The sequence below is a fragment of the Aquarana catesbeiana genome, linkage group LG01 (genome assembly GCF_042186555.1).
Source record: "Aquarana catesbeiana isolate 2022-GZ linkage group LG01, ASM4218655v1, whole genome shotgun sequence".
NCBI lineage: Eukaryota > Metazoa > Chordata > Amphibia > Anura > Ranidae > Aquarana > Aquarana catesbeiana.
This window is the reverse complement of record NC_133324.1, coordinates 105,708,955-105,736,014: the sequence shown is the minus strand read 5'-3', so window position 1 is coordinate 105,736,014 and position 27,060 is coordinate 105,708,955. Positions and strand designations below refer to the sequence as shown.

General features: G+C 48.3%; 23 non-coding genes and 1 pseudogene across 23 annotated transcripts; all 24 read right to left on the bottom strand.

The window, feature by feature from the left end:
- Window positions 1-508: 508 nt before the first annotated feature.
- Window positions 509-672, bottom strand: LOC141124231 (U1 spliceosomal RNA). The gene has a single exon (XR_012240810.1). It is a non-coding gene; the product is annotated as a U1 spliceosomal RNA (small nuclear RNA).
- Window positions 673-1,199: 527 nt separating this feature from the next.
- Window positions 1,200-1,363, bottom strand: LOC141124230 (U1 spliceosomal RNA). The gene has a single exon (XR_012240809.1). It is a non-coding gene; the product is annotated as a U1 spliceosomal RNA (small nuclear RNA).
- A 527-nt stretch (window positions 1,364-1,890) lies between these two features.
- Window positions 1,891-2,054, bottom strand: LOC141124229 (U1 spliceosomal RNA). The gene has a single exon (XR_012240808.1). It is a non-coding gene; the product is annotated as a U1 spliceosomal RNA (small nuclear RNA).
- Window positions 2,055-2,581: 527 nt separating this feature from the next.
- Window positions 2,582-2,745, bottom strand: LOC141124228 (U1 spliceosomal RNA). The gene has a single exon (XR_012240807.1). It is a non-coding gene; the product is annotated as a U1 spliceosomal RNA (small nuclear RNA).
- Window positions 2,746-3,272: 527 nt separating this feature from the next.
- On the bottom strand, window positions 3,273-3,436 carry LOC141124226 (U1 spliceosomal RNA). The gene has a single exon (XR_012240806.1). It is a non-coding gene; the product is annotated as a U1 spliceosomal RNA (small nuclear RNA).
- A 527-nt stretch (window positions 3,437-3,963) lies between these two features.
- On the bottom strand, window positions 3,964-4,127 carry LOC141124225 (U1 spliceosomal RNA). Its single transcript, XR_012240805.1, has one exon. It is a non-coding gene; the product is annotated as a U1 spliceosomal RNA (small nuclear RNA).
- Window positions 4,128-4,654: 527 nt separating this feature from the next.
- LOC141124224 (U1 spliceosomal RNA) lies at window positions 4,655-4,818 on the bottom strand. The gene has a single exon (XR_012240804.1). It is a non-coding gene; the product is annotated as a U1 spliceosomal RNA (small nuclear RNA).
- A 527-nt stretch (window positions 4,819-5,345) lies between these two features.
- LOC141124222 (U1 spliceosomal RNA) lies at window positions 5,346-5,509 on the bottom strand. The gene has a single exon (XR_012240803.1). It is a non-coding gene; the product is annotated as a U1 spliceosomal RNA (small nuclear RNA).
- Window positions 5,510-6,036: 527 nt separating this feature from the next.
- Window positions 6,037-6,200, bottom strand: LOC141124221 (U1 spliceosomal RNA). Its single transcript, XR_012240802.1, has one exon. It is a non-coding gene; the product is annotated as a U1 spliceosomal RNA (small nuclear RNA).
- A 527-nt stretch (window positions 6,201-6,727) lies between these two features.
- On the bottom strand, window positions 6,728-6,891 carry LOC141124220 (U1 spliceosomal RNA). The gene has a single exon (XR_012240800.1). It is a non-coding gene; the product is annotated as a U1 spliceosomal RNA (small nuclear RNA).
- Window positions 6,892-7,418: 527 nt separating this feature from the next.
- Window positions 7,419-7,582, bottom strand: LOC141124219 (U1 spliceosomal RNA). Its single transcript, XR_012240799.1, has one exon. It is a non-coding gene; the product is annotated as a U1 spliceosomal RNA (small nuclear RNA).
- Window positions 7,583-8,109: 527 nt separating this feature from the next.
- On the bottom strand, window positions 8,110-8,273 carry LOC141124218 (U1 spliceosomal RNA). The gene has a single exon (XR_012240798.1). It is a non-coding gene; the product is annotated as a U1 spliceosomal RNA (small nuclear RNA).
- A 527-nt stretch (window positions 8,274-8,800) lies between these two features.
- Window positions 8,801-8,964, bottom strand: LOC141124217 (U1 spliceosomal RNA). Its single transcript, XR_012240797.1, has one exon. It is a non-coding gene; the product is annotated as a U1 spliceosomal RNA (small nuclear RNA).
- Window positions 8,965-9,491: 527 nt separating this feature from the next.
- Window positions 9,492-9,655, bottom strand: LOC141124215 (U1 spliceosomal RNA). The gene has a single exon (XR_012240796.1). It is a non-coding gene; the product is annotated as a U1 spliceosomal RNA (small nuclear RNA).
- Window positions 9,656-10,182: 527 nt separating this feature from the next.
- Window positions 10,183-10,346, bottom strand: LOC141124214 (U1 spliceosomal RNA). The gene has a single exon (XR_012240795.1). It is a non-coding gene; the product is annotated as a U1 spliceosomal RNA (small nuclear RNA).
- A 527-nt stretch (window positions 10,347-10,873) lies between these two features.
- On the bottom strand, window positions 10,874-11,037 carry LOC141124213 (U1 spliceosomal RNA). The gene has a single exon (XR_012240794.1). It is a non-coding gene; the product is annotated as a U1 spliceosomal RNA (small nuclear RNA).
- A 527-nt stretch (window positions 11,038-11,564) lies between these two features.
- LOC141124212 (U1 spliceosomal RNA) lies at window positions 11,565-11,728 on the bottom strand. Its single transcript, XR_012240793.1, has one exon. It is a non-coding gene; the product is annotated as a U1 spliceosomal RNA (small nuclear RNA).
- Window positions 11,729-12,255: 527 nt separating this feature from the next.
- On the bottom strand, window positions 12,256-12,419 carry LOC141124210 (U1 spliceosomal RNA). Its single transcript, XR_012240792.1, has one exon. It is a non-coding gene; the product is annotated as a U1 spliceosomal RNA (small nuclear RNA).
- Window positions 12,420-12,946: 527 nt separating this feature from the next.
- On the bottom strand, window positions 12,947-13,110 carry LOC141124209 (U1 spliceosomal RNA). Its single transcript, XR_012240791.1, has one exon. It is a non-coding gene; the product is annotated as a U1 spliceosomal RNA (small nuclear RNA).
- Window positions 13,111-13,637: 527 nt separating this feature from the next.
- LOC141124306 (U1 spliceosomal RNA) lies at window positions 13,638-13,776 on the bottom strand (annotated as a pseudogene).
- A 10,865-nt stretch (window positions 13,777-24,641) lies between these two features.
- LOC141124208 (U1 spliceosomal RNA) lies at window positions 24,642-24,805 on the bottom strand. Its single transcript, XR_012240790.1, has one exon. It is a non-coding gene; the product is annotated as a U1 spliceosomal RNA (small nuclear RNA).
- A 527-nt stretch (window positions 24,806-25,332) lies between these two features.
- LOC141124290 (U1 spliceosomal RNA) lies at window positions 25,333-25,496 on the bottom strand. The gene has a single exon (XR_012240861.1). It is a non-coding gene; the product is annotated as a U1 spliceosomal RNA (small nuclear RNA).
- Window positions 25,497-26,022: 526 nt separating this feature from the next.
- LOC141124293 (U1 spliceosomal RNA) lies at window positions 26,023-26,186 on the bottom strand. The gene has a single exon (XR_012240865.1). It is a non-coding gene; the product is annotated as a U1 spliceosomal RNA (small nuclear RNA).
- Window positions 26,187-26,712: 526 nt separating this feature from the next.
- LOC141124288 (U1 spliceosomal RNA) lies at window positions 26,713-26,876 on the bottom strand. The gene has a single exon (XR_012240859.1). It is a non-coding gene; the product is annotated as a U1 spliceosomal RNA (small nuclear RNA).
- Window positions 26,877-27,060: the final 184 nt, after the last annotated feature.

The window sequence follows — 27,060 nt, the reverse complement described above, 5'->3', positions numbered from 1 at the left end:
AGCACCCCCCGGTCAGGGGCACGCCTCCACCAGGTTATGGAGGGGCTTTCTGGGTGCCTGCTGGCAAACTAGCCTCAGTCGCAGCTATTCCATCAGCAAGGCACATTATCCCTGTGAACAGTCAGGCGTATTGGTTCCTTTTTGGTAGCCCTCCTGGGAAGCCTCTGAAAATGTCTTTATGCACGCAAGGGGTTTACAACCAGGCTCCCAAGCTACACTGCAGCACACATATATTTGCATAGAGGGGCGGCGGACTAAGCATCCAGGCACGAGGCAGCTTTGTTCTGCGAAACTAGGCCCGCGGCGAGCCCATAGCATAGGGATATGGAAAGCATGCAGCATACAGATATGGGTTTGATGCAGGAGAAGTGGCTGACGCGTTGAACCCTCGTAGAAGGCCCCGCACAGACCCCACCTGAGACAGGAACAGGTGGCTGGAGGAAACCTTGTAGAAACGATAAAGGCCCCGTAGTTTCTTTCGTCAAGCTGTCTTTTGACCAGGAATAATCAGGGGAAAGCGCGAACGCAGTCCCCCACTACCACAAATTATGCAGTCGAGTTTCCTGCATTTGAGGAAATCGCAGGGGTCAGCACAGCCGGAGTGCAATGGCCGAGCCTCGCCCTGGGAGAACCACCTTCATGATCATGGTATCTCCCCTGCCAGGTAAGTATGAGTCGGAATCGTCACTCTAGCACCCCCCGGTCAGGGGCACGCCTCCACCAGGTTATGGAGGGGCTTTCTGGGTGCCTGCTGGCAAACTAGCCTCAGTCGCAGCTATTCCATCAGCAAGGCACATTATCCCTGTGAACAGTCAGGCGTATTGGTTCCTTTTTGGTAGCCCTCCTGGGAAGCCTCTGAAAATGTCTTTATGCACGCAAGGGGTTTACAACCAGGCTCCCAAGCTACACTGCAGCACACATATATTTGCATAGAGGGGCGGCGGACTAAGCATCCAGGCACGAGGCAGCTTTGTTCTGCGAAACTAGGCCCGCGGCGAGCCCATAGCATAGGGATATGGAAAGCATGCAGCATACAGATATGGGTTTGATGCAGGAGAAGTGGCTGACGCGTTGAACCCTCGTAGAAGGCCCCGCACAGACCCCACCTGAGACAGGAACAGGTGGCTGGAGGAAACCTTGTAGAAACGATAAAGGCCCCGTAGTTTCTTTCGTCAAGCTGTCTTTTGACCAGGAATAATCAGGGGAAAGCGCGAACGCAGTCCCCCACTACCACAAATTATGCAGTCGAGTTTCCTGCATTTGAGGAAATCGCAGGGGTCAGCACAGCCGGAGTGCAATGGCCGAGCCTCGCCCTGGGAGAACCACCTTCATGATCATGGTATCTCCCCTGCCAGGTAAGTATGAGTCGGAATCGTCACTCTAGCACCCCCCGGTCAGGGGCACGCCTCCACCAGGTTATGGAGGGGCTTTCTGGGTGCCTGCTGGCAAACTAGCCTCAGTCGCAGCTATTCCATCAGCAAGGCACATTATCCCTGTGAACAGTCAGGCGTATTGGTTCCTTTTTGGTAGCCCTCCTGGGAAGCCTCTGAAAATGTCTTTATGCACGCAAGGGGTTTACAACCAGGCTCCCAAGCTACACTGCAGCACACATATATTTGCATAGAGGGGCGGCGGACTAAGCATCCAGGCACGAGGCAGCTTTGTTCTGCGAAACTAGGCCCGCGGCGAGCCCATAGCATAGGGATATGGAAAGCATGCAGCATACAGATATGGGTTTGATGCAGGAGAAGTGGCTGACGCGTTGAACCCTCGTAGAAGGCCCCGCACAGACCCCACCTGAGACAGGAACAGGTGGCTGGAGGAAACCTTGTAGAAACGATAAAGGCCCCGTAGTTTCTTTCGTCAAGCTGTCTTTTGACCAGGAATAATCAGGGGAAAGCGCGAACGCAGTCCCCCACTACCACAAATTATGCAGTCGAGTTTCCTGCATTTGAGGAAATCGCAGGGGTCAGCACAGCCGGAGTGCAATGGCCGAGCCTCGCCCTGGGAGAACCACCTTCATGATCATGGTATCTCCCCTGCCAGGTAAGTATGAGTCGGAATCGTCACTCTAGCACCCCCCGGTCAGGGGCACGCCTCCACCAGGTTATGGAGGGGCTTTCTGGGTGCCTGCTGGCAAACTAGCCTCAGTCGCAGCTATTCCATCAGCAAGGCACATTATCCCTGTGAACAGTCAGGCGTATTGGTTCCTTTTTGGTAGCCCTCCTGGGAAGCCTCTGAAAATGTCTTTATGCACGCAAGGGGTTTACAACCAGGCTCCCAAGCTACACTGCAGCACACATATATTTGCATAGAGGGGCGGCGGACTAAGCATCCAGGCACGAGGCAGCTTTGTTCTGCGAAACTAGGCCCGCGGCGAGCCCATAGCATAGGGATATGGAAAGCATGCAGCATACAGATATGGGTTTGATGCAGGAGAAGTGGCTGACGCGTTGAACCCTCGTAGAAGGCCCCGCACAGACCCCACCTGAGACAGGAACAGGTGGCTGGAGGAAACCTTGTAGAAACGATAAAGGCCCCGTAGTTTCTTTCGTCAAGCTGTCTTTTGACCAGGAATAATCAGGGGAAAGCGCGAACGCAGTCCCCCACTACCACAAATTATGCAGTCGAGTTTCCTGCATTTGAGGAAATCGCAGGGGTCAGCACAGCCGGAGTGCAATGGCCGAGCCTCGCCCTGGGAGAACCACCTTCATGATCATGGTATCTCCCCTGCCAGGTAAGTATGAGTCGGAATCGTCACTCTAGCACCCCCCGGTCAGGGGCACGCCTCCACCAGGTTATGGAGGGGCTTTCTGGGTGCCTGCTGGCAAACTAGCCTCAGTCGCAGCTATTCCATCAGCAAGGCACATTATCCCTGTGAACAGTCAGGCGTATTGGTTCCTTTTTGGTAGCCCTCCTGGGAAGCCTCTGAAAATGTCTTTATGCACGCAAGGGGTTTACAACCAGGCTCCCAAGCTACACTGCAGCACACATATATTTGCATAGAGGGGCGGCGGACTAAGCATCCAGGCACGAGGCAGCTTTGTTCTGCGAAACTAGGCCCGCGGCGAGCCCATAGCATAGGGATATGGAAAGCATGCAGCATACAGATATGGGTTTGATGCAGGAGAAGTGGCTGACGCGTTGAACCCTCGTAGAAGGCCCCGCACAGACCCCACCTGAGACAGGAACAGGTGGCTGGAGGAAACCTTGTAGAAACGATAAAGGCCCCGTAGTTTCTTTCGTCAAGCTGTCTTTTGACCAGGAATAATCAGGGGAAAGCGCGAACGCAGTCCCCCACTACCACAAATTATGCAGTCGAGTTTCCTGCATTTGAGGAAATCGCAGGGGTCAGCACAGCCGGAGTGCAATGGCCGAGCCTCGCCCTGGGAGAACCACCTTCATGATCATGGTATCTCCCCTGCCAGGTAAGTATGAGTCGGAATCGTCACTCTAGCACCCCCCGGTCAGGGGCACGCCTCCACCAGGTTATGGAGGGGCTTTCTGGGTGCCTGCTGGCAAACTAGCCTCAGTCGCAGCTATTCCATCAGCAAGGCACATTATCCCTGTGAACAGTCAGGCGTATTGGTTCCTTTTTGGTAGCCCTCCTGGGAAGCCTCTGAAAATGTCTTTATGCACGCAAGGGGTTTACAACCAGGCTCCCAAGCTACACTGCAGCACACATATATTTGCATAGAGGGGCGGCGGACTAAGCATCCAGGCACGAGGCAGCTTTGTTCTGCGAAACTAGGCCCGCGGCGAGCCCATAGCATAGGGATATGGAAAGCATGCAGCATACAGATATGGGTTTGATGCAGGAGAAGTGGCTGACGCGTTGAACCCTCGTAGAAGGCCCCGCACAGACCCCACCTGAGACAGGAACAGGTGGCTGGAGGAAACCTTGTAGAAACGATAAAGGCCCCGTAGTTTCTTTCGTCAAGCTGTCTTTTGACCAGGAATAATCAGGGGAAAGCGCGAACGCAGTCCCCCACTACCACAAATTATGCAGTCGAGTTTCCTGCATTTGAGGAAATCGCAGGGGTCAGCACAGCCGGAGTGCAATGGCCGAGCCTCGCCCTGGGAGAACCACCTTCATGATCATGGTATCTCCCCTGCCAGGTAAGTATGAGTCGGAATCGTCACTCTAGCACCCCCCGGTCAGGGGCACGCCTCCACCAGGTTATGGAGGGGCTTTCTGGGTGCCTGCTGGCAAACTAGCCTCAGTCGCAGCTATTCCATCAGCAAGGCACATTATCCCTGTGAACAGTCAGGCGTATTGGTTCCTTTTTGGTAGCCCTCCTGGGAAGCCTCTGAAAATGTCTTTATGCACGCAAGGGGTTTACAACCAGGCTCCCAAGCTACACTGCAGCACACATATATTTGCATAGAGGGGCGGCGGACTAAGCATCCAGGCACGAGGCAGCTTTGTTCTGCGAAACTAGGCCCGCGGCGAGCCCATAGCATAGGGATATGGAAAGCATGCAGCATACAGATATGGGTTTGATGCAGGAGAAGTGGCTGACGCGTTGAACCCTCGTAGAAGGCCCCGCACAGACCCCACCTGAGACAGGAACAGGTGGCTGGAGGAAACCTTGTAGAAACGATAAAGGCCCCGTAGTTTCTTTCGTCAAGCTGTCTTTTGACCAGGAATAATCAGGGGAAAGCGCGAACGCAGTCCCCCACTACCACAAATTATGCAGTCGAGTTTCCTGCATTTGAGGAAATCGCAGGGGTCAGCACAGCCGGAGTGCAATGGCCGAGCCTCGCCCTGGGAGAACCACCTTCATGATCATGGTATCTCCCCTGCCAGGTAAGTATGAGTCGGAATCGTCACTCTAGCACCCCCCGGTCAGGGGCACGCCTCCACCAGGTTATGGAGGGGCTTTCTGGGTGCCTGCTGGCAAACTAGCCTCAGTCGCAGCTATTCCATCAGCAAGGCACATTATCCCTGTGAACAGTCAGGCGTATTGGTTCCTTTTTGGTAGCCCTCCTGGGAAGCCTCTGAAAATGTCTTTATGCACGCAAGGGGTTTACAACCAGGCTCCCAAGCTACACTGCAGCACACATATATTTGCATAGAGGGGCGGCGGACTAAGCATCCAGGCACGAGGCAGCTTTGTTCTGCGAAACTAGGCCCGCGGCGAGCCCATAGCATAGGGATATGGAAAGCATGCAGCATACAGATATGGGTTTGATGCAGGAGAAGTGGCTGACGCGTTGAACCCTCGTAGAAGGCCCCGCACAGACCCCACCTGAGACAGGAACAGGTGGCTGGAGGAAACCTTGTAGAAACGATAAAGGCCCCGTAGTTTCTTTCGTCAAGCTGTCTTTTGACCAGGAATAATCAGGGGAAAGCGCGAACGCAGTCCCCCACTACCACAAATTATGCAGTCGAGTTTCCTGCATTTGAGGAAATCGCAGGGGTCAGCACAGCCGGAGTGCAATGGCCGAGCCTCGCCCTGGGAGAACCACCTTCATGATCATGGTATCTCCCCTGCCAGGTAAGTATGAGTCGGAATCGTCACTCTAGCACCCCCCGGTCAGGGGCACGCCTCCACCAGGTTATGGAGGGGCTTTCTGGGTGCCTGCTGGCAAACTAGCCTCAGTCGCAGCTATTCCATCAGCAAGGCACATTATCCCTGTGAACAGTCAGGCGTATTGGTTCCTTTTTGGTAGCCCTCCTGGGAAGCCTCTGAAAATGTCTTTATGCACGCAAGGGGTTTACAACCAGGCTCCCAAGCTACACTGCAGCACACATATATTTGCATAGAGGGGCGGCGGACTAAGCATCCAGGCACGAGGCAGCTTTGTTCTGCGAAACTAGGCCCGCGGCGAGCCCATAGCATAGGGATATGGAAAGCATGCAGCATACAGATATGGGTTTGATGCAGGAGAAGTGGCTGACGCGTTGAACCCTCGTAGAAGGCCCCGCACAGACCCCACCTGAGACAGGAACAGGTGGCTGGAGGAAACCTTGTAGAAACGATAAAGGCCCCGTAGTTTCTTTCGTCAAGCTGTCTTTTGACCAGGAATAATCAGGGGAAAGCGCGAACGCAGTCCCCCACTACCACAAATTATGCAGTCGAGTTTCCTGCATTTGAGGAAATCGCAGGGGTCAGCACAGCCGGAGTGCAATGGCCGAGCCTCGCCCTGGGAGAACCACCTTCATGATCATGGTATCTCCCCTGCCAGGTAAGTATGAGTCGGAATCGTCACTCTAGCACCCCCCGGTCAGGGGCACGCCTCCACCAGGTTATGGAGGGGCTTTCTGGGTGCCTGCTGGCAAACTAGCCTCAGTCGCAGCTATTCCATCAGCAAGGCACATTATCCCTGTGAACAGTCAGGCGTATTGGTTCCTTTTTGGTAGCCCTCCTGGGAAGCCTCTGAAAATGTCTTTATGCACGCAAGGGGTTTACAACCAGGCTCCCAAGCTACACTGCAGCACACATATATTTGCATAGAGGGGCGGCGGACTAAGCATCCAGGCACGAGGCAGCTTTGTTCTGCGAAACTAGGCCCGCGGCGAGCCCATAGCATAGGGATATGGAAAGCATGCAGCATACAGATATGGGTTTGATGCAGGAGAAGTGGCTGACGCGTTGAACCCTCGTAGAAGGCCCCGCACAGACCCCACCTGAGACAGGAACAGGTGGCTGGAGGAAACCTTGTAGAAACGATAAAGGCCCCGTAGTTTCTTTCGTCAAGCTGTCTTTTGACCAGGAATAATCAGGGGAAAGCGCGAACGCAGTCCCCCACTACCACAAATTATGCAGTCGAGTTTCCTGCATTTGAGGAAATCGCAGGGGTCAGCACAGCCGGAGTGCAATGGCCGAGCCTCGCCCTGGGAGAACCACCTTCATGATCATGGTATCTCCCCTGCCAGGTAAGTATGAGTCGGAATCGTCACTCTAGCACCCCCCGGTCAGGGGCACGCCTCCACCAGGTTATGGAGGGGCTTTCTGGGTGCCTGCTGGCAAACTAGCCTCAGTCGCAGCTATTCCATCAGCAAGGCACATTATCCCTGTGAACAGTCAGGCGTATTGGTTCCTTTTTGGTAGCCCTCCTGGGAAGCCTCTGAAAATGTCTTTATGCACGCAAGGGGTTTACAACCAGGCTCCCAAGCTACACTGCAGCACACATATATTTGCATAGAGGGGCGGCGGACTAAGCATCCAGGCACGAGGCAGCTTTGTTCTGCGAAACTAGGCCCGCGGCGAGCCCATAGCATAGGGATATGGAAAGCATGCAGCATACAGATATGGGTTTGATGCAGGAGAAGTGGCTGACGCGTTGAACCCTCGTAGAAGGCCCCGCACAGACCCCACCTGAGACAGGAACAGGTGGCTGGAGGAAACCTTGTAGAAACGATAAAGGCCCCGTAGTTTCTTTCGTCAAGCTGTCTTTTGACCAGGAATAATCAGGGGAAAGCGCGAACGCAGTCCCCCACTACCACAAATTATGCAGTCGAGTTTCCTGCATTTGAGGAAATCGCAGGGGTCAGCACAGCCGGAGTGCAATGGCCGAGCCTCGCCCTGGGAGAACCACCTTCATGATCATGGTATCTCCCCTGCCAGGTAAGTATGAGTCGGAATCGTCACTCTAGCACCCCCCGGTCAGGGGCACGCCTCCACCAGGTTATGGAGGGGCTTTCTGGGTGCCTGCTGGCAAACTAGCCTCAGTCGCAGCTATTCCATCAGCAAGGCACATTATCCCTGTGAACAGTCAGGCGTATTGGTTCCTTTTTGGTAGCCCTCCTGGGAAGCCTCTGAAAATGTCTTTATGCACGCAAGGGGTTTACAACCAGGCTCCCAAGCTACACTGCAGCACACATATATTTGCATAGAGGGGCGGCGGACTAAGCATCCAGGCACGAGGCAGCTTTGTTCTGCGAAACTAGGCCCGCGGCGAGCCCATAGCATAGGGATATGGAAAGCATGCAGCATACAGATATGGGTTTGATGCAGGAGAAGTGGCTGACGCGTTGAACCCTCGTAGAAGGCCCCGCACAGACCCCACCTGAGACAGGAACAGGTGGCTGGAGGAAACCTTGTAGAAACGATAAAGGCCCCGTAGTTTCTTTCGTCAAGCTGTCTTTTGACCAGGAATAATCAGGGGAAAGCGCGAACGCAGTCCCCCACTACCACAAATTATGCAGTCGAGTTTCCTGCATTTGAGGAAATCGCAGGGGTCAGCACAGCCGGAGTGCAATGGCCGAGCCTCGCCCTGGGAGAACCACCTTCATGATCATGGTATCTCCCCTGCCAGGTAAGTATGAGTCGGAATCGTCACTCTAGCACCCCCCGGTCAGGGGCACGCCTCCACCAGGTTATGGAGGGGCTTTCTGGGTGCCTGCTGGCAAACTAGCCTCAGTCGCAGCTATTCCATCAGCAAGGCACATTATCCCTGTGAACAGTCAGGCGTATTGGTTCCTTTTTGGTAGCCCTCCTGGGAAGCCTCTGAAAATGTCTTTATGCACGCAAGGGGTTTACAACCAGGCTCCCAAGCTACACTGCAGCACACATATATTTGCATAGAGGGGCGGCGGACTAAGCATCCAGGCACGAGGCAGCTTTGTTCTGCGAAACTAGGCCCGCGGCGAGCCCATAGCATAGGGATATGGAAAGCATGCAGCATACAGATATGGGTTTGATGCAGGAGAAGTGGCTGACGCGTTGAACCCTCGTAGAAGGCCCCGCACAGACCCCACCTGAGACAGGAACAGGTGGCTGGAGGAAACCTTGTAGAAACGATAAAGGCCCCGTAGTTTCTTTCGTCAAGCTGTCTTTTGACCAGGAATAATCAGGGGAAAGCGCGAACGCAGTCCCCCACTACCACAAATTATGCAGTCGAGTTTCCTGCATTTGAGGAAATCGCAGGGGTCAGCACAGCCGGAGTGCAATGGCCGAGCCTCGCCCTGGGAGAACCACCTTCATGATCATGGTATCTCCCCTGCCAGGTAAGTATGAGTCGGAATCGTCACTCTAGCACCCCCCGGTCAGGGGCACGCCTCCACCAGGTTATGGAGGGGCTTTCTGGGTGCCTGCTGGCAAACTAGCCTCAGTCGCAGCTATTCCATCAGCAAGGCACATTATCCCTGTGAACAGTCAGGCGTATTGGTTCCTTTTTGGTAGCCCTCCTGGGAAGCCTCTGAAAATGTCTTTATGCACGCAAGGGGTTTACAACCAGGCTCCCAAGCTACACTGCAGCACACATATATTTGCATAGAGGGGCGGCGGACTAAGCATCCAGGCACGAGGCAGCTTTGTTCTGCGAAACTAGGCCCGCGGCGAGCCCATAGCATAGGGATATGGAAAGCATGCAGCATACAGATATGGGTTTGATGCAGGAGAAGTGGCTGACGCGTTGAACCCTCGTAGAAGGCCCCGCACAGACCCCACCTGAGACAGGAACAGGTGGCTGGAGGAAACCTTGTAGAAACGATAAAGGCCCCGTAGTTTCTTTCGTCAAGCTGTCTTTTGACCAGGAATAATCAGGGGAAAGCGCGAACGCAGTCCCCCACTACCACAAATTATGCAGTCGAGTTTCCTGCATTTGAGGAAATCGCAGGGGTCAGCACAGCCGGAGTGCAATGGCCGAGCCTCGCCCTGGGAGAACCACCTTCATGATCATGGTATCTCCCCTGCCAGGTAAGTATGAGTCGGAATCGTCACTCTAGCACCCCCCGGTCAGGGGCACGCCTCCACCAGGTTATGGAGGGGCTTTCTGGGTGCCTGCTGGCAAACTAGCCTCAGTCGCAGCTATTCCATCAGCAAGGCACATTATCCCTGTGAACAGTCAGGCGTATTGGTTCCTTTTTGGTAGCCCTCCTGGGAAGCCTCTGAAAATGTCTTTATGCACGCAAGGGGTTTACAACCAGGCTCCCAAGCTACACTGCAGCACACATATATTTGCATAGAGGGGCGGCGGACTAAGCATCCAGGCACGAGGCAGCTTTGTTCTGCGAAACTAGGCCCGCGGCGAGCCCATAGCATAGGGATATGGAAAGCATGCAGCATACAGATATGGGTTTGATGCAGGAGAAGTGGCTGACGCGTTGAACCCTCGTAGAAGGCCCCGCACAGACCCCACCTGAGACGGGAACAGGTGGCTGGAGGAAACCTTGTAGAAACGATAAAGGCCCCGTAGTTTCTTTCGTCAAGCTGTCTTTTGACCAGGAATAATCAGGGGAAAGCGCGAACGCAGTCCCCCACTACCACAAATTATGCAGTCGAGTTTCCTGCATTTGAGGAAATCGCAGGGGTCAGCACAGCCGGAGTGCAATGGCCGAGCCTCGCCCTGGGAGAACCACCTTCATGATCATGGTATCTCCCCTGCCAGGTAAGTATGAGTCGGAATCGTCACTCTAGCACCCCCCGGTCAGGGGCACGCCTCCACCAGGTTATGGAGGGGCTTTCTGGGTGCCTGCTGGCAAACTAGCCTCAGTCGCAGCTATTCCATCAGCAAGGCACATTATCCCTGTGAACAGTCAGGCGTATTGGTTCCTTTTTGGTAGCCCTCCTGGGAAGCCTCTGAAAATGTCTTTATGCACGCAAGGGGTTTACAACCAGGCTCCCAAGCTACACTGCAGCACACATATATTTGCATAGAGGGGCGGCGGACTAAGCATCCAGGCACGAGGCAGCTTTGTTCTGCGAAACTAGGCCCGCGGCGAGCCCATAGCATAGGGATATGGAAAGCATGCAGCATACAGATATGGGTTTGATGCAGGAGAAGTGGCTGACGCGTTGAACCCTCGTAGAAGGCCCCGCACAGACCCCACCTGAGACAGGAACAGGTGGCTGGAGGAAACCTTGTAGAAACGATAAAGGCCCCGTAGTTTCTTTCGTCAAGCTGTCTTTTGACCAGGAATAATCAGGGGAAAGCGCGAACGCAGTCCCCCACTACCACAAATTATGCAGTCGAGTTTCCTGCATTTGAGGAAATCGCAGGGGTCAGCACAGCCGGAGTGCAATGGCCGAGCCTCGCCCTGGGAGAACCACCTTCATGATCATGGTATCTCCCCTGCCAGGTAAGTATGAGTCGGAATCGTCACTCTAGCACCCCCCGGTCAGGGGCACGCCTCCACCAGGTTATGGAGGGGCTTTCTGGGTGCCTGCTGGCAAACTAGCCTCAGTCGCAGCTATTCCATCAGCAAGGCACATTATCCCTGTGAACAGTCAGGCGTATTGGTTCCTTTTTGGTAGCCCTCCTGGGAAGCCTCTGAAAATGTCTTTATGCACGCAAGGGGTTTACAACCAGGCTCCCAAGCTACACTGCAGCACACATATATTTGCATAGAGGGGCGGCGGACTAAGCATCCAGGCACGAGGCAGCTTTGTTCTGCGAAACTAGGCCCGCGGCGAGCCCATAGCATAGGGATATGGAAAGCATGCAGCATACAGATATGGGTTTGATGCAGGAGAAGTGGCTGACGCGTTGAACCCTCGTAGAAGGCCCCGCACAGACCCCACCTGAGACAGGAACAGGTGGCTGGAGGAAACCTTGTAGAAACGATAAAGGCCCCGTAGTTTCTTTCGTCAAGCTGTCTTTTGACCAGGAATAATCAGGGGAAAGCGCGAACGCAGTCCCCCACTACCACAAATTATGCAGTCGAGTTTCCTGCATTTGAGGAAATCGCAGGGGTCAGCACAGCCGGAGTGCAATGGCCGAGCCTCGCCCTGGGAGAACCACCTTCATGATCATGGTATCTCCCCTGCCAGGTAAGTATGAGTCGGAATCGTCACTCTAGCACCCCCCGGTCAGGGGCACGCCTCCACCAGGTTATGGAGGGGCTTTCTGGGTGCCTGCTGGCAAACTAGCCTCAGTCGCAGCTATTCCATCAGCAAGGCACATTATCCCTGTGAACAGTCAGGCGTATTGGTTCCTTTTTGGTAGCCCTCCTGGGAAGCCTCTGAAAATGTCTTTATGCACGCAAGGGGTTTACAACCAGGCTCCCAAGCTACACTGCAGCACACATATATTTGCATAGAGGGGCGGCGGACTAAGCATCCAGGCACGAGGCAGCTTTGTTCTGCGAAACTAGGCCCGCGGCGAGCCCATAGCATAGGGATATGGAAAGCATGCAGCATACAGATATGGGTTTGATGCAGGAGAAGTGGCTGACGCGTTGAACCCTCGTAGAAGGCCCCGCACAGACCCCACCTGAGACAGGAACAGGTGGCTGGAGGAAACCTTGTAGAAACGATAAAGGCCCCGTAGTTTCTTTCGTCAAGCTGTCTTTTGACCAGGAATAATCAGGGGAAAGCGCGAACGCAGTCCCCCACTACCACAAATTATGCAGTCGAGTTTCCTGCATTTGAGGAAATCGCAGGGGTCAGCACAGCCGGAGTGCAATGGCCGAGCCTCGCCCTGGGAGAACCACCTTCATGATCATGGTATCTCCCCTGCCAGGTAAGTATGAGTCGGAATCGTCACTCTAGCACCCCCCGGTCAGGGGCACGCCTCCACCAGGTTATGGAGGGGCTTTCTGGGTGCCTGCTGGCAAACTAGCCTCAGTCGCAGCTATTCCATCAGCAAGGCACATTATCCCTGTGAACAGTCAGGCGTATTGGTTCCTTTTTGGTAGCCCTCCTGGGAAGCCTCTGAAAATGTCTTTATGCACGCAAGGGGTTTACAACCAGGCTCCCAAGCTACACTGCAGCACACATATATTTGCATAGAGGGGCGGCGGACTAAGCATCCAGGCACGAGGCAGCTTTGTTCTGCGAAACTAGGCCCGCGGCGAGCCCATAGCATAGGGATATGGAAAGCATGCAGCATACAGATATGGGTTTGATGCAGGAGAAGTGGCTGACGCGTTGAACCCTCGTAGAAGGCCCCGCACAGACCCCACCTGAGACGGGAACAGGTGGCTGGAGGAAACCTTGTAGAAACGATAAAGGCCCCGTAGTTTCTTTCGTCAAGCTGTCTTTTGACCAGGAATAATCAGGGGAAAGCGCGAACGCAGTCCCCCACTACCACAAATTATGCAGTCGAGTTTCCTGCATTTGAGGAAATCGCAGGGGTCAGCACAGCCGGAGTGCAATGGCCGAGCCTCGCCCTGGGAGAACCACCTTCATGATCATGGTATCTCCCCTGCCAGGTAAGTATGAGTCGGAATCGTCACTCTAGCACCCCCCGGTCAGGGGCACGCCTCCACCAGGTTATGGAGGGGCTTTCTGGGTGCCTGCTGGCAAACTAGCCTCAGTCGCAGCTATTCCATCAGCAAGGCACATTATCCCTGTGAACAGTCAGGCGTATTGGTTCCTTTTTGGTAGCCCTCCTGGGAAGCCTCTGAAAATGTCTTTATGCACGCAAGGGGTTTACAACCAGGCTCCCAAGCTACACTGCAGCACACATATATTTGCATAGAGGGGCGGCGGACTAAGCATCCAGGCACGAGGCAGCTTTGTTCTGCGAAACTAGGCCCGCGGCGAGCCCATAGCATAGGGATATGGAAAGCATGCAGCATACAGATATGGGTTTGATGCAGGAGAAGTGGCTGACGCGTTGAACCCTCGTAGAAGGCCCCGCACAGACCCCACCTGAGACAGGAACAGGTGGCTGGAGGAAACCTTGTAGAAACGATAAAGGCCCCGTAGTTTCTTTCGTCAAGCTGTCTTTTGACCAGGAATAATCAGGGGAAAGCGCGAACGCAGTCCCCCACTACCACAAATTATGCAGTCGAGTTTCCTGCATTTGAGGAAATCGCAGGGGTCAGCACAGCCGGAGTGCAATGGCCGAGCCTCGCCCTGGGAGAACCACCTTCATTCGTTTTTCGTTTTTTAAAAGCTTTATTAAGTCAATAAATTATATACAAGTTCACATTTCAACTTTACAATACTTTTTAACTGATATACATAAGTAAATGGAACAGAGTTCGCATATCATACACTACAATCTTTTTTCCATTACTTAGTTTGAAAATATAAACCATTTTTCCTGACACCAAAACTTGCTTTTGTTTGCAGAACTCTTTTCATCAAGCAAAACATATAAACGCATTGCACTAAAACTCAAAGATATGCATTCATTAACTGTTACCTCATTAGAATTAAAGATTATCTTGTTTCGGACTTTCCACAGAGCTTCTTTAAAAGAGTTTATCATTTTCCATAAAATCATACATTTAGCCTGTGGTATAGTCTCCATTTTGCCATAAAGAACCAGCTCATAGTTTAAATCTTTAATTCCCGCCACCTGTTCCAGAAGTGGTTTTACTTTCGTCCAAAGTTCTTTGGCATAAAAGCAATCCCACAGAAAATGCTTTACTGTCTCATTAGATCTACACGAGGACCTTGGACACTTAGCTGATGTTATCACGCCTCGCTTGTGCTGAAAGGCTTTGGTAGGTAGGCATTCGTGCACACAGGCCCATGCTAAATCTTTTTGACTATTAAAGAGCTGTTTATGACTGACTTTTGCCCAAACAGTTTTTACCTCCTCTTCTGGCATTTGAATGATAGGAATTAAAGTTTCAGCAGCATTAAAATGCAGTTTCAACTTCAATTTATCACAAAGGTCTTCTTGGGATTTATTACAAAGATTGAAGTCAGAGATGATAGTTTGCAAAATGCTATAAAACCATGGGGGGTTAAGGCAGAAAGGGCTTTTCAGAGATAAATTGTACCAACCATGTTTCCGAAAAGTAAACCCTGCTGCATATCTCAGAAAAAAAGACCAAAGTGCTTCTGTTTTATGGGCTTGAAGGCATAGAACCAAATATTTTGTATATACAAAGCGCTTTATATTTGGCATACCTTTCCCACCTTTTTCAGGTGGTTTTGTCATGTATATTCTTTTTAACCTCTCCATCTTTGAACCCCAAACAAAGAGAAAACATGTTCGTACAACCTGAGTCAGGTGTAATACTGATGGGGGAAAGGTGAGAGCTGTATACAATAAAATAGGTAACAGAACCATTTTAAGTAGTAAAATCCTCCCTTCAATGGTTAACTGTCGCATCTTCCAGCCTATAACCTTTCTGTTTATCCTTTCCATAACCACGTTCCATGACTCCTCTCCATCATTTTTAGAGGTAAAAATTGTGCCCAAGATTTTTATAGATTCCTTCTTTTGTATTGGGCAATCTAGAGAAGGCTTCCAATCTCCAATTTCCATCATGCCGCTTTTATTCAAATTTAATTTAAATCCAGAAGCGGCACAGAAATATTCTGTTCTTTTGATTGCCCTTTGAACAGATGTAGTGTTAGTACACAACATGGCAAGGTCATCCATGTAACCAGTTATTTTTACTTGCCGCCCTCCACTTCCTGGCACGTGAACTCCTCTGATCACCTTATCCTTTCTAATGGAGCATAACAGTGGCTCAATGGCACACACAAAAAGCAATGGCGACAAAGGACATCCTTGCTTGACACCACACTTTAAGCTAAAGCCTTCAGTCATGAAGCCATTGACTAAAACTTGACTGGTACACTTATTATATAAGGACCTTAATGAGGACAAAAAGCCCTCTGGAATGCCCATTTTGTGCAGAACATTAAAGAGATACACGTGAGATATGTGGTCAAAAGCTTTTTCAAAATCTAATGACAGAATTGCCAGAGGTTGCTTACGCTCTTCCATGTACCAAATAGAGTCCCTTATGAGGTTGGTAATATGGTGTATTCTACGCCCAGGGATACCGCACACCTGGTTACTATGGATCACTTTATCTATCACTCTTTTCAACCTGTTTGCCAGGATTTTAGCAAAGATTTTATAATCCAGGTTCAGGAGTGTTATAGGCCTCCAGTTCTTTAATTGGGTTTTGTCGCCCCCTTTTGGCAGTAGGGTAATGACTCCTCTCCTCCAAGAATGTGGCAGCTCTTTATAGAGAAAACATTTGCTAAATACATTTAGCAAGTCATTTTTTAAAATGTCCCAAAACTGCAAGTAAAATTCAACAGGCAAACCATCCAGCCCAGGTACTTTACTTTTTTGAAAACTCTTCATGGTTTTTAAAAGTTCATCTTCAGTTAAAAGCTCATTTAGGGACTTTGCATCATCTTGGTTTAGAACCATAGTTATATCTTTGAGTGTGTCATTCAGGAAATCGCTGTCAATGTTTTTGGTGTCATATAGGGATTGATAAAAAGTACAAACTTTTCCCATTATGCCACTCCTGGAATTCTCCCCCTCTATTTCTGTTATTATTTCCTTTGAAAGTGAAACCCTCCTAAAGAAGTACTTGGTACACTTTTCATTCTCTTCTACATGTTTTACACGGCTTTTAAAAATGACTTCCTTTGCTTTCTCTTCTAGACACTTTTTAATGTTCTCTTTTGCTGTAGAAATATTATCAGCTACATCACAGCCTATTCCTTTGAGTTTATACAAAGTTTGTAGCTGGGTATTTAGATTATCAAAAAATTCTCTTTTTTCTTTTGCCTTGTGAACCCCTAATTTAATGAAAAAACGTTTAATTCTCCCTTTTACTATATCCCACCATGTTAGAATATCACTAGCGTGCAACTTTTCTGTCTGCCACTCCTTAAATACTTTACTAAAATCCTTATACACTCCATCATCTTGTAGCAGGGAGGTGTTCAATTTCCAAAAGCCTCTTCCCACTTTTTGTTCAGCTGGGCTTGAAACCTTGAAAATCACCACCTTGTGGTCTGAAATAACATTCTCTTTATGAACGCATGTCAAGGGCACTAAAGACTTAGCAGCAAATATAAAGTCAATTCTTGATCCAGCATCTTTACCTTTCCATGTAACTCTCTCAGTTAAGGGTATATTTGTATTAAGGGTCATAAAAATATCTCTAAACTTGAAATCAGTTATCATTGCTTTCAAAAGGTTAGTTGATCTATCAGTCACTTTAACACCTGGACCATATCTATCTGCCCCATTTAAAGTACAATTAAAATCACCTGCTACAAGTGTTGGTTTAATATTTGCCATAAAGAGGTTCAAATTTTCAAACAGTTCAATACGGTCTTTTGTATCTGGAGATGCATATACATTTAGGAGATCCCACTTAATACCATCAATAGAGACAGAAACAAACAAAACTCTCCCTGGCACAAGTTCTTGTATCTGGTGAATTTGTGCTGGCCCTTTAAAAAGAATAGCAACTCCTGCACTTTTATTCCCATTTGAGCCTGACCACACAGAAGGGCCATGAGTCCAGTCTTTTGCAAAAGTCTCATAATTGCTCATGTGTGGTATAGCACATTCTTGCAGGAAAAAAACACTTACATTAAAAGCCGCCAGAAAGTTAAACACAGTTATGCGTCTTAGCTGACTTTTTATGCAGTGCACGTTAAAGGTTAAGCCTTCTAACACAGCCATGGTGAAATAAGGTAGAGATTCCTAATCCAGACTTACTCAGAAATCCATATTGCCCTCTGAAGGATCCATTCCCATGACTTTTTCCAATTGGTGGACTAAATCAGTGTTTAAGAAATTCTGCTTAGGAGATGCCGGGCTGACTGAATTAATAGGAATCTCATTATCAAAGAATAGGTCTTCTAACAAATAGTCCACTGGAAGGGGGCTGGGCTCCATTTTCTCTGTATCTGTACTAGCAGAGGATTTTACAACCTCTGCCCATGACTTTTTCCCAGCTTGTATATCCATCCTTGCTCCAATCGCAGCTGGTGATCCTGTTCGTAGTTTCTTGGCCTTTGACTTTCCATCTTGCTGTGCATCTTCATCCCCAGGGCACTTGCCTTTTTCCAAAGCCTGCTTTCCTTCTCTGGATCTTCCTGATTGTTTTGTCATATATTTTAAACGTTGCTCCTTTCCATTTTCTCCCTGCAAGGATACAGCCTCCATTTTCTGCAAGACAGACTTTTCTTCCTCTTGCACAAACACCTGGTGTGATACTGAACTTTCTGCTGTGACAGGTATTTTTGCTTTAGAAATGTCAGAAATTAATCCAGCTGCAGGATTTTCCAAGTCAACAGCAGGGGGCGCTGGATCAGCTGAATTTTCCCGCTCAGATGATTTTACCTCAGATGATTTTACCTCAGGATTAGCTGTAACAGCCTGCTTTAATGTCTCTGTGTTGTTACGATGGGGACAGTTTGAATAAACATGTCCAGGACAAAGGCAGAAATTACATCTTTTAATTTTAGAACATGCTAGAGTTTCATGTTCAAAAGAGTCACAATTCCTGCATCTATGTCTCTCTTTGCATAGCTCAGTTGTGTGGCCATATACATGGCATATGCGACAGAAACTGCCCATTCCATCAAAAAATAAATCCCCGTTATGCTTTCCAATGCTAAAGCGAGCTGGGGGAAGAATGTCTTTTTTAAATGACACAAGATATTTCCTTTTTCCAGTCCACAACCCAAACTGGTTAGTAATTTTATGTAGAAATTTTACCTTGTCACAAAACAGGGAAAGCCAGCTGGTAATGTCTTCCTGAGGTAAATTTGGGTTATACATTTTCAGCACAAGCGATTGTAAATTCTCTTCCTCATAATGTGGAGTCACCTTTACACAGTCCAATAACTTATCATTGCAATACTGCTGCGATTTCCTCACAAAATCAAGGCAGGTTCTCTTATTAATAAATGTAACATCATAAACTCCTCTTACATGGTAATCCTGTAGTGCAAGAATCTTATCCGGTGTTAACTGGAACAGTCCAAACAGCAAATCTTTGACAATATATTCCAGGCCTCTTTCTTGTCTTTTCTCAGCTTCAAACTCTAGTCTGACAGAATTATTCACCCGCGCATAAGCCGGAACATTTGCGTTTTTGGCCGCCGCCATAACAGAAGTTTACCCTCCTCCCTCAGCAGACCTGCAGGGCTGAGGTGAATTCAGCAGGGAAGTAACCAGCAGGCACTCTTTAGGAAAATGTCCTTAACCAGTGACAGCATGAAACAGTGAAACTGTCAGTCTCACAGCCAGCTATACTATCCAAACAGCTCAAGAACCACCTTCATTTCGTTTTTCGTTTTTTAAATGCTTTATTAAGTCAATAAATAATATACAAGTTCACATTTCAACTTTACAATACTTTTTAACTGATATACATAAGTAAATGGAACAGAGTTCGCATATCATACACTACAATCTTTTTTCCATTACTTAGTTTGAAAATATAAACCATTTTTCCTGACACCAAAACTTGCTTTTGTTTGCAGAACTCTTTTCATCAAGCAAAACATATAAACGCATTGCACTAAAACTCAAAGATATGCATTCATTAACTGTTACCTCATTAGAATTAAAGATTATCTTGTTTCGGACTTTCCACAGAGCTTCTTTAAAAGAGTTTATCATTTTCCATAAAATCATACATTTAGCCTGTGGTATAGTCTCCATTTTGCCATAAAGAACCAGCTCATAGTTTAAATCTTTAATTCCCGCCACCTGTTCCAGAAGTGGTTTTACTTTCGTCCAAAGTTCTTTGGCATAAAAGCAATCCCACAGAAAATGCTTTACTGTCTCATTAGATCTACACGAGGACCTTGGACACTTAGCTGATGTTATCACGCCTCGCTTGTGCTGAAAGGCTTTGGTAGGTAGGCATTCGTGCACACAGGCCCATGCTAAATCTTTTTGACTATTAAAGAGCTGTTTATGACTGACTTTTGCCCAAACAGTTTTTACCTCCTCTTCTGGCATTTGAATGATAGGAATTAAAGTTTCAGCAGCATTAAAATGCAGTTTCAACTTCAATTTATCACAAAGGTCTTCTTGGGATTTATTACAAAGATTGAAGTCAGAGATGATAGTTTGCAAAATGCTATAAAACCATGGGGGGTTAAGGCAGAAAGGGCTTTTCAGAGATAAATTGTACCAACCATGTTTCCGAAAAGTAAACCCTGCTGCATATCTCAGAAAAAAAGACCAAAGTGCTTCTGTTTTATGGGCTTGAAGGCATAGAACCAAATATTTTGTATATACAAAGCGCTTTATATTTGGCATACCTTTCCCACCTTTTTCAGGTGGTTTTGTCATGTATATTCTTTTTAACCTCTCCATCTTTGAACCCCAAACAAAGAGAAAACATGTTCGTACAACCTGAGTCAGGTGTAATACTGATGGAGGAAAGGTGAGAGCTGTATACAATAAAATAGGTAACAGAACCATTTTAAGTAGTAAAATCCTCCCTTCAATGGTTAACTGTCGCATCTTCCAGCCTATAACCTTTCTGTTTATCCTTTCCATAACCACGTTCCATGACTCCTCTCCATCATTTTTAGAGGTAAAAATTGTGCCCAAGATTTTTATAGATTCCTTCTTTTGTATTGGGCAATCTAGAGAAGGCTTCCAATCTCCAATTTCCATCATGCTGCTTTTATTCAAATTTAATTTAAATCCAGAAGCGGCACAGAAATATTCTGTTCTTTTGATTGCCCTTTGAACAGATGTAGTGTTAGTACACAACATGGCAAGGTCATCCATGTAACCAGTTATTTTTACTTGCCGCCCTCCACTTCCTGGCACGTGAACTCCTCTGATCACCTTATCCTTTCTAATGGAGCATAACAGTGGCTCAATGGCACACACAAAAAGCAATGGCGACAAAGGACATCCTTGCTTGACACCACACTTTAAGCTAAAGCCTTCAGTCATGAAGCCATTGACTAAAACTTGACTGGTACACTTATTATATAAGGACCTTAATGAGGACAAAAAGCCCTCTGGAATGCCCATTTTGTGCAGAACATTAAAGAGATACACGTGAGATATGTGGTCAAAAGCTTTTTCAAAATCTAATGACAGAATTGCCAGAGGTTGCTTACGCTCTTCCATGTACCAAATAGAGTCCCTTATGAGGTTGGTAATATGGTGTATTCTACGCCCAGGGATACCGCACACCTGGTTACTATGGATCACTTTATCTATCACTCTTTTCAACCTGTTTGCCAGGATTTTAGCAAAGATTTTATAATCCAGGTTCAGGAGTGTTATAGGCCTCCAGTTCTTTAATTGGGTTTTGTCGCCCCCTTTTGGCAGTAGGGTAATGACTCCTCTCCTCCAAGAATGTGGCAGCTCTTTATAGAGAAAACATTTGCTAAATACATTTAGCAAGTCATTTTTTAAAATGTCCCAAAACTGCAAGTAAAATTCAACAGGCAACCCATCCAGCCCAGGTACTTTACTTTTTTGAAAACTCTTCATGGTTTTTAAAAGTTCATCTTCAGTTAAAAGCTCATTTAGGGACTTTGCATCATCTTGGTTTAGAACCATAGTTATATCTTTGAGTGTGTCATTCAGGAAATCGCTGTCAATGTTTTTGGTGTCATATAGGGATTGATAAAAAGTACAAACTTTTCCCATTATGCCACTCCTGGAATTCTCCCCCTCTATTTCTGTTATTATTTCCTTTGAAAGTGAAACCCTCCTAAAGAAGTACTTGGTACACTTTTCATTCTCTTCTACATGTTTTACACGGCTTTTAAAAATGACTTCCTTTGCTTTCTCTTCTAGACACTTTTTAATGTTCTCTTTTGCTGTAGAAATATTATCAGCTACATCACAGCCTATTCCTTTGAGTTTATACAAAGTTTGTAGCTGGGTATTTAGATTATCAAAAAATTCTCTTTTTTCTTTTGCCTTGTGAACCCCTAATTTAATGAAAAAACGTTTAATTCTCCCTTTTACTATATCCCACCATGTTAGAATATCACTAGCGTGCAACTTTTCTGTCTGCCACTCCTTAAATACTTTACTAAAATCCTTATACACTCCATCATCTTGTAGCAGGGAGGTGTTCAATTTCCAAAAGCCTCTTCCCACTTTTTGTTCAGCTGGGCTTGAAACCTTGAAAATCACCACCTTGTGGTCTGAAATAACATTCTCTTTATGAACGCATGTCAAGGGCACTAAAGACTTAGCAGCAAATATAAAGTCAATTCTTGATCCAGCATCTTTACCTTTCCATGTAACTCTCTCAGTTAAGGGTATATTTGTATTAAGGGTCATGAAAATATCTCTAAACTTGAAATCAGTTATCATTGCTTTCAAAAGGTTAGTTGATCTATCAGTCACTTTAACACCTGGACCATATCTATCTGCCCCATTTAAAGTACAATTAAAATCACCTGCTACAAGTGTTGGTTTAATATTTGCCATAAAGAGGTTCAAATTTTCAAACAGTTCAATACGGTCTTTTGTGTCTGGAGATGCATATACATTTAGGAGATCCCACTTAATACCATCAATAGAGACAGAAACAAACAAAACTCTCCCTGGCACAAGTTCTTGTATCTGGTGAATTTGTGCTGGCCCTTTAAAAAGAATAGCAACTCCTGCACTTTTATTCCCATTTGAGCCTGACCACACAGAAGGGCCATGAGTCCAGTCTTTTGCAAAAGTCTCATAATTGCTCATGTGTGGTATAGCACATTCTTGCAGGAAAAAAACACTTACATTAAAAGCCGCCAGAAAGTTAAACACAGTTATGCGTCTTAGCTGACTTTTTATGCAGTGCATGTTAAAGGTTAAGCCTTCTAACACAGCCATGGTGAAATAAGGTAGAGATTCCTAATCCAGACTTACTCAGAAATCCATATTGCCCTCTGAAGGATCCATTCCCATGACTTTTTCCAATTGGTGGACTAAATCAGTGTTTAAGAAATTCTGCTTAGGAGATGCCGGGCTGACTGAATTAATAGGAATCTCATTATCAAAGAATAGGTCTTCTAACAAATAGTCCACTGGAAGGGGGCTGGGCTCCATTTTCTCTGTATCTGTACTAGCAGAGGATTTTACAACCTCTGCCCATGACTTTTTTCCAGCTTGTATATCCATCCTTGCTCCAATCGCAGCTGGTGATCCTGTTCGTAGTTTCTTGGCCTTTGACTTTCCATCTTGCTGTGCATCTTCATCCCCAGGGCACTTGCCTTTTTCCAAAGCCTGCTTTCCTTCTCTGGATCTTCCTGATTGTTTTGTCATATATTTTAAACGTTGCTCCTTTCCATTTTCTCCCTGCAAGGATACAGCCTCCATTTTCTGCAAGACAGACTTTTCTTCCTCTTGCACAAACACCTGGTGTGATACTGAACTGTCTGCTGTGACAGGTATTTTTGCTTTAGAAATGTCAGAAATTAATCCAGCTGCAGGATTTTCCAAGTCAACAGCAGGGGGCGCTGGATCAGCTGAATTTTCCCGCTCAGATGATTTTACCTCAGATGATTTTACCTCAGGATTAGCTGTAACAGCCTGCTTTAATGTCTCTGTGTTGTTACGATGGGGACAGTTTGAATAAACATGTCCAGGACAAAGGCAGAAATTACATCTTTTAATTTTAGAACATGCTAGAGTTTCATGCTCAAAAGAGTCACAATTCCTGCATCTATGTCTCTCTTTGCATAGCTCAGTTGTGTGGCCATATACATGGCATATGCGACAGAAACTGCCCATTCCATCAAAAAATAAATCCCCGTTATGCTTTCCAATACTAAAGCGAGCTGGGGGAAGAATGTCTTTTTTAAATGACACAAGATATTTCCTTTTTCCAGTCCACAACCCAAACTGGTTAGTAATTTTATGTAGAAATTTTACCTTGTCACAAAACAGGGAAAGCCAGCTGGTAATGTCTTCCTGAGGTAAATTTGGGTTATACATTTTCAGCACAAGCGATTGTAAATTCTCTTCCTCATAATGTGGAGTCACCTTTACACAGTCCAATAACTTATCATTGCAATACTGCTGCGATTTCCTCACAAAATCAAGGCAGGTTCTCTTATTAATAAATGTAACATCATAAACTCCTCTTACATGATAATCCTGTAGTGCAAGAATCTTATCCGGTGTTAACTGGAACAGTCCAAACAGCAAATCTTTGACAATATATTCCAGGCCTCTTTCTTGTCTTTTCTCAGCTTCAAACTCTAGTCTGACAGAATTATTCACCCGCGCATAAGCCGGAACATTTGCGTTTTTGGCCGCCGCCATAACAGAAGTTTACCTTCCTCCCTCAGCAGAACTGCAGGGCTGAGGTGAATTCAGCAGGGAAGTAACCAGCATGCACTCTTTAGGAAAATGTCCTTAACCAGTGACAGCATGAAACAGTGAAACTGTCAGTCTCACAGCCAGGGGAGAACACTCCACAGAGTAGCGCAGCCAGCGATACTATCCAAACAGCTCAAGAACCACCTTCATGATCATGGTATCTCCCCTGCCAGGTAAGTATGAGTTGGAATCGTCACTCTAGCACCCCCCGGTCAGGGGCACGCCTCCACCAGGTTATGGAGGGGCTTTCTGGGTGCCTGCTGGCAAACTAGCCTCAGTCGCAGCTATTCCATCAGCAAGGCACATTATCCCTGTGAACAGTCAGGCGTATTGGTTCCTTTTTGGTAGCCCTCCTGGGAAGCCTCTGAAAATGTCTTTATGCACGCAAGGGGTTTACAACCAGGCTCCCAAGCTACACTGCAGCACACATATATTTGCATAGAGGGGCGGCGACTAAGCATCCAGGCACGAGGCAGCTTTGTTCTGCGAAACTAGGCCCGCGGCGAGCCCATAGCATAGGGATATGGAAAGCATGCAGCATACAGATATGGGTTTGATGCAGGAGAAGTGGCTGACGCGTTGAACCCTCGTAGAAGGCCCCGCACAGAACCCACCTGAGACAGGAACAGGTGGCTGGAGGAAACCTTGTAGAAACGATAAAGGCCCCGTAGTTTCTTTCGTCAAGCTGTCTTTTGACCAGGAATAATCAGGGGAAAGCGCGAACGCAGTCCCCCACTACCACAAATTATGCAGTCGAGTTTCCTGCATTTGAGGAAATCGCAGGGGTCAGCACAGCCGGAGTGCAATGGCCGAGCCTCGCCCTGGGAGAACCACCTTCATGATCATGGTATCTCCCCTGCCAGGTAAGTATGAGTTGGAATCGTCACTCTAGCACCCCCCGGTCAGGGGCACGCCTCCACCAGGTTATGGAGGGGCTTTCTGGGTGCCTGCTGGCAAACTAGCCTCAGTCGCAGCTATTCCATCAGCAAGGCACATTATCCCTGTGAACAGTCAGGCGTATTGGTTCCTTTTTGGTAGCCCTCCTGGGAAGCCTCTGAAAATGTCTTTATGCACGCAAGGGGTTTACAACCAGGCTCCCAAGCTACACTGCAGCACACATATATTTGCATAGAGGGGCGGCGGACTAAGCATCCAGGCACGAGGCAGCTTTGTTCTGCGAAACTAGGCCCGCGGCGAGCCCATAGCATAGGGATATGGAAAGCATGCAGCATACAGATATGGGTTTGATGCAGGAGAAGTGGCTGACGCGTTGAACCCTCGTAGAAGGCCCCGCACAGACCCCACCTGAGACAGGAACAGGTGGCTGGAGGAAACCTTGTAGAAACGATAAAGGCCCCGTAGTTTCTTTCGTCAAGCTGTCTTTTGACCAGGAATAATCAGGGGAAAGCGCGAACGCAGTCCCCCACTACCACAAATTATGCAGTCGAGTTTCCTGCATTTGAGGAAATCGCAGGGGTCAGCACAGCCGGAGTGCAATGGCCGAGCCTCGCCCTGGGAGAACCACCTTCATGATCATGGTCTCTCCCCTGCCAGGTAAGTATGAGTTGGAATCGTCACTCTAGCACCCCCCGGTCAGGGGCACGCCTCCACCAGGTTATGGAGGGGCTTTCTGGGTGCCTGCTGGCAAACTAGCCTCAGTCGCAGCTATTCCATCAGCAAGGCACATTATCCCTGTGAACAGTCAGGCGTATTGGTTCCTTTTTGGTAGCCCTCCTGGGAAGCCTCTGAAAATGTCTTTATGCACGCAAGGGGTTTACAACCAGGCTCCCAAGCTACACTGCAGCACACATATATTTGCATAGAGGGGCGGCGACTAAGCATCCAGGCACGAGGCAGCTTTGTTCTGCGAAACTAGGCCCGCGGCGAGCCCATAGCATAGGGATATGGAAAGCATGCAGCATACAGATATGGGTTTGATGCAGGAGAAGTGGCTGACGCGTTGAACCCTCGTAGAAGGCCCCGCACAGACCCCACCTGAGACAGGAACAGGTGGCTGGAGGAAACCTTGTAGAAACGATAAAGGCCCCGTAGTTTCTTTCGTCAAGCTGTCTTTTGACCAGGAATAATCAGGGGAAAGCGCGAACGCAGTCCCCCACTACCACAAATTATGCAGTCGAGTTTCCTGCATTTGAGGAAATCGCAGGGGTCAGCACAGCCGGAGTGCAATGGCCGAGCCTCGCCCTGGGCGAACCACCTTCATGATCATGGTATCTCCCCTGCCAGGTAAGTATGAGTTGGAATCGTCACTCTAGCACCCCCCGGTCAGGGGCACGCCTCCACCAGGTTATGGAGGGGCTTTCTGGGTGCCTGCTGGCAAACTAGCCTCAGTCGCAGCTATTCCATCAGCAAGGCACATTATCCCTGTGAACAGTCAGGCGTATTGGTTCCTTTTTGGTAGCCCTCCTGGGAAGCCTCTGAAAATGTCTTTATGCACGCAAGGGGTTTACAACCAGGCTCCCAAGCTACACTGCAGCACACATATATTTGCATAGAGGGGCGGCGACTAAGCATCCAGGCACGAGGCAGCTTTGTTCTGCGAAACTAGGCCCGCGGCGAGCCCATAGCATAGGGATATGGAAAGCATGCAGCATACAGATATGGGTTTGATGCAGGAGAAGTGGCTGACGCGTTGAACCCTCGTAGAAGGCCCCGCACAGACCCCACCTGAGACAGGAACAGGTGGCTGGAGGAAACCTTGTAGAAACGATAAAGGCCCCGTAGTTTCTTTCGTCAAGCTGTCTTTTGACCAGGAATAATCAGGGGAAAGCGCGAACGCAGTCCCCCACTACCACAAATTATGCAGTCGAGTTTCCTGCATTTGAGGAAATCGCAGGGGTCAGCACAGCCGGAGTGCAATGGCCGAGCCTCGCCCTGGGAGAACCACCTTCATGATCATGGTCTCTCCCCTGCCAGGTAAGTATGAGTTGGAATCGTCACTCTAGCACCCCCCGGTCAGGGGCACGCCTCCACCAGGTTATGGAGGGGCTTTCTGGGTGCCTGCTGGCAAACTAGCCTCAGTCGCAGCTATTCCATCAGCAAGGCACATTATCCCTGTGAACAGTCAGGCGTATTGGTTCCTTTTTGGTAGCCCTCCTGGGAAGCCTC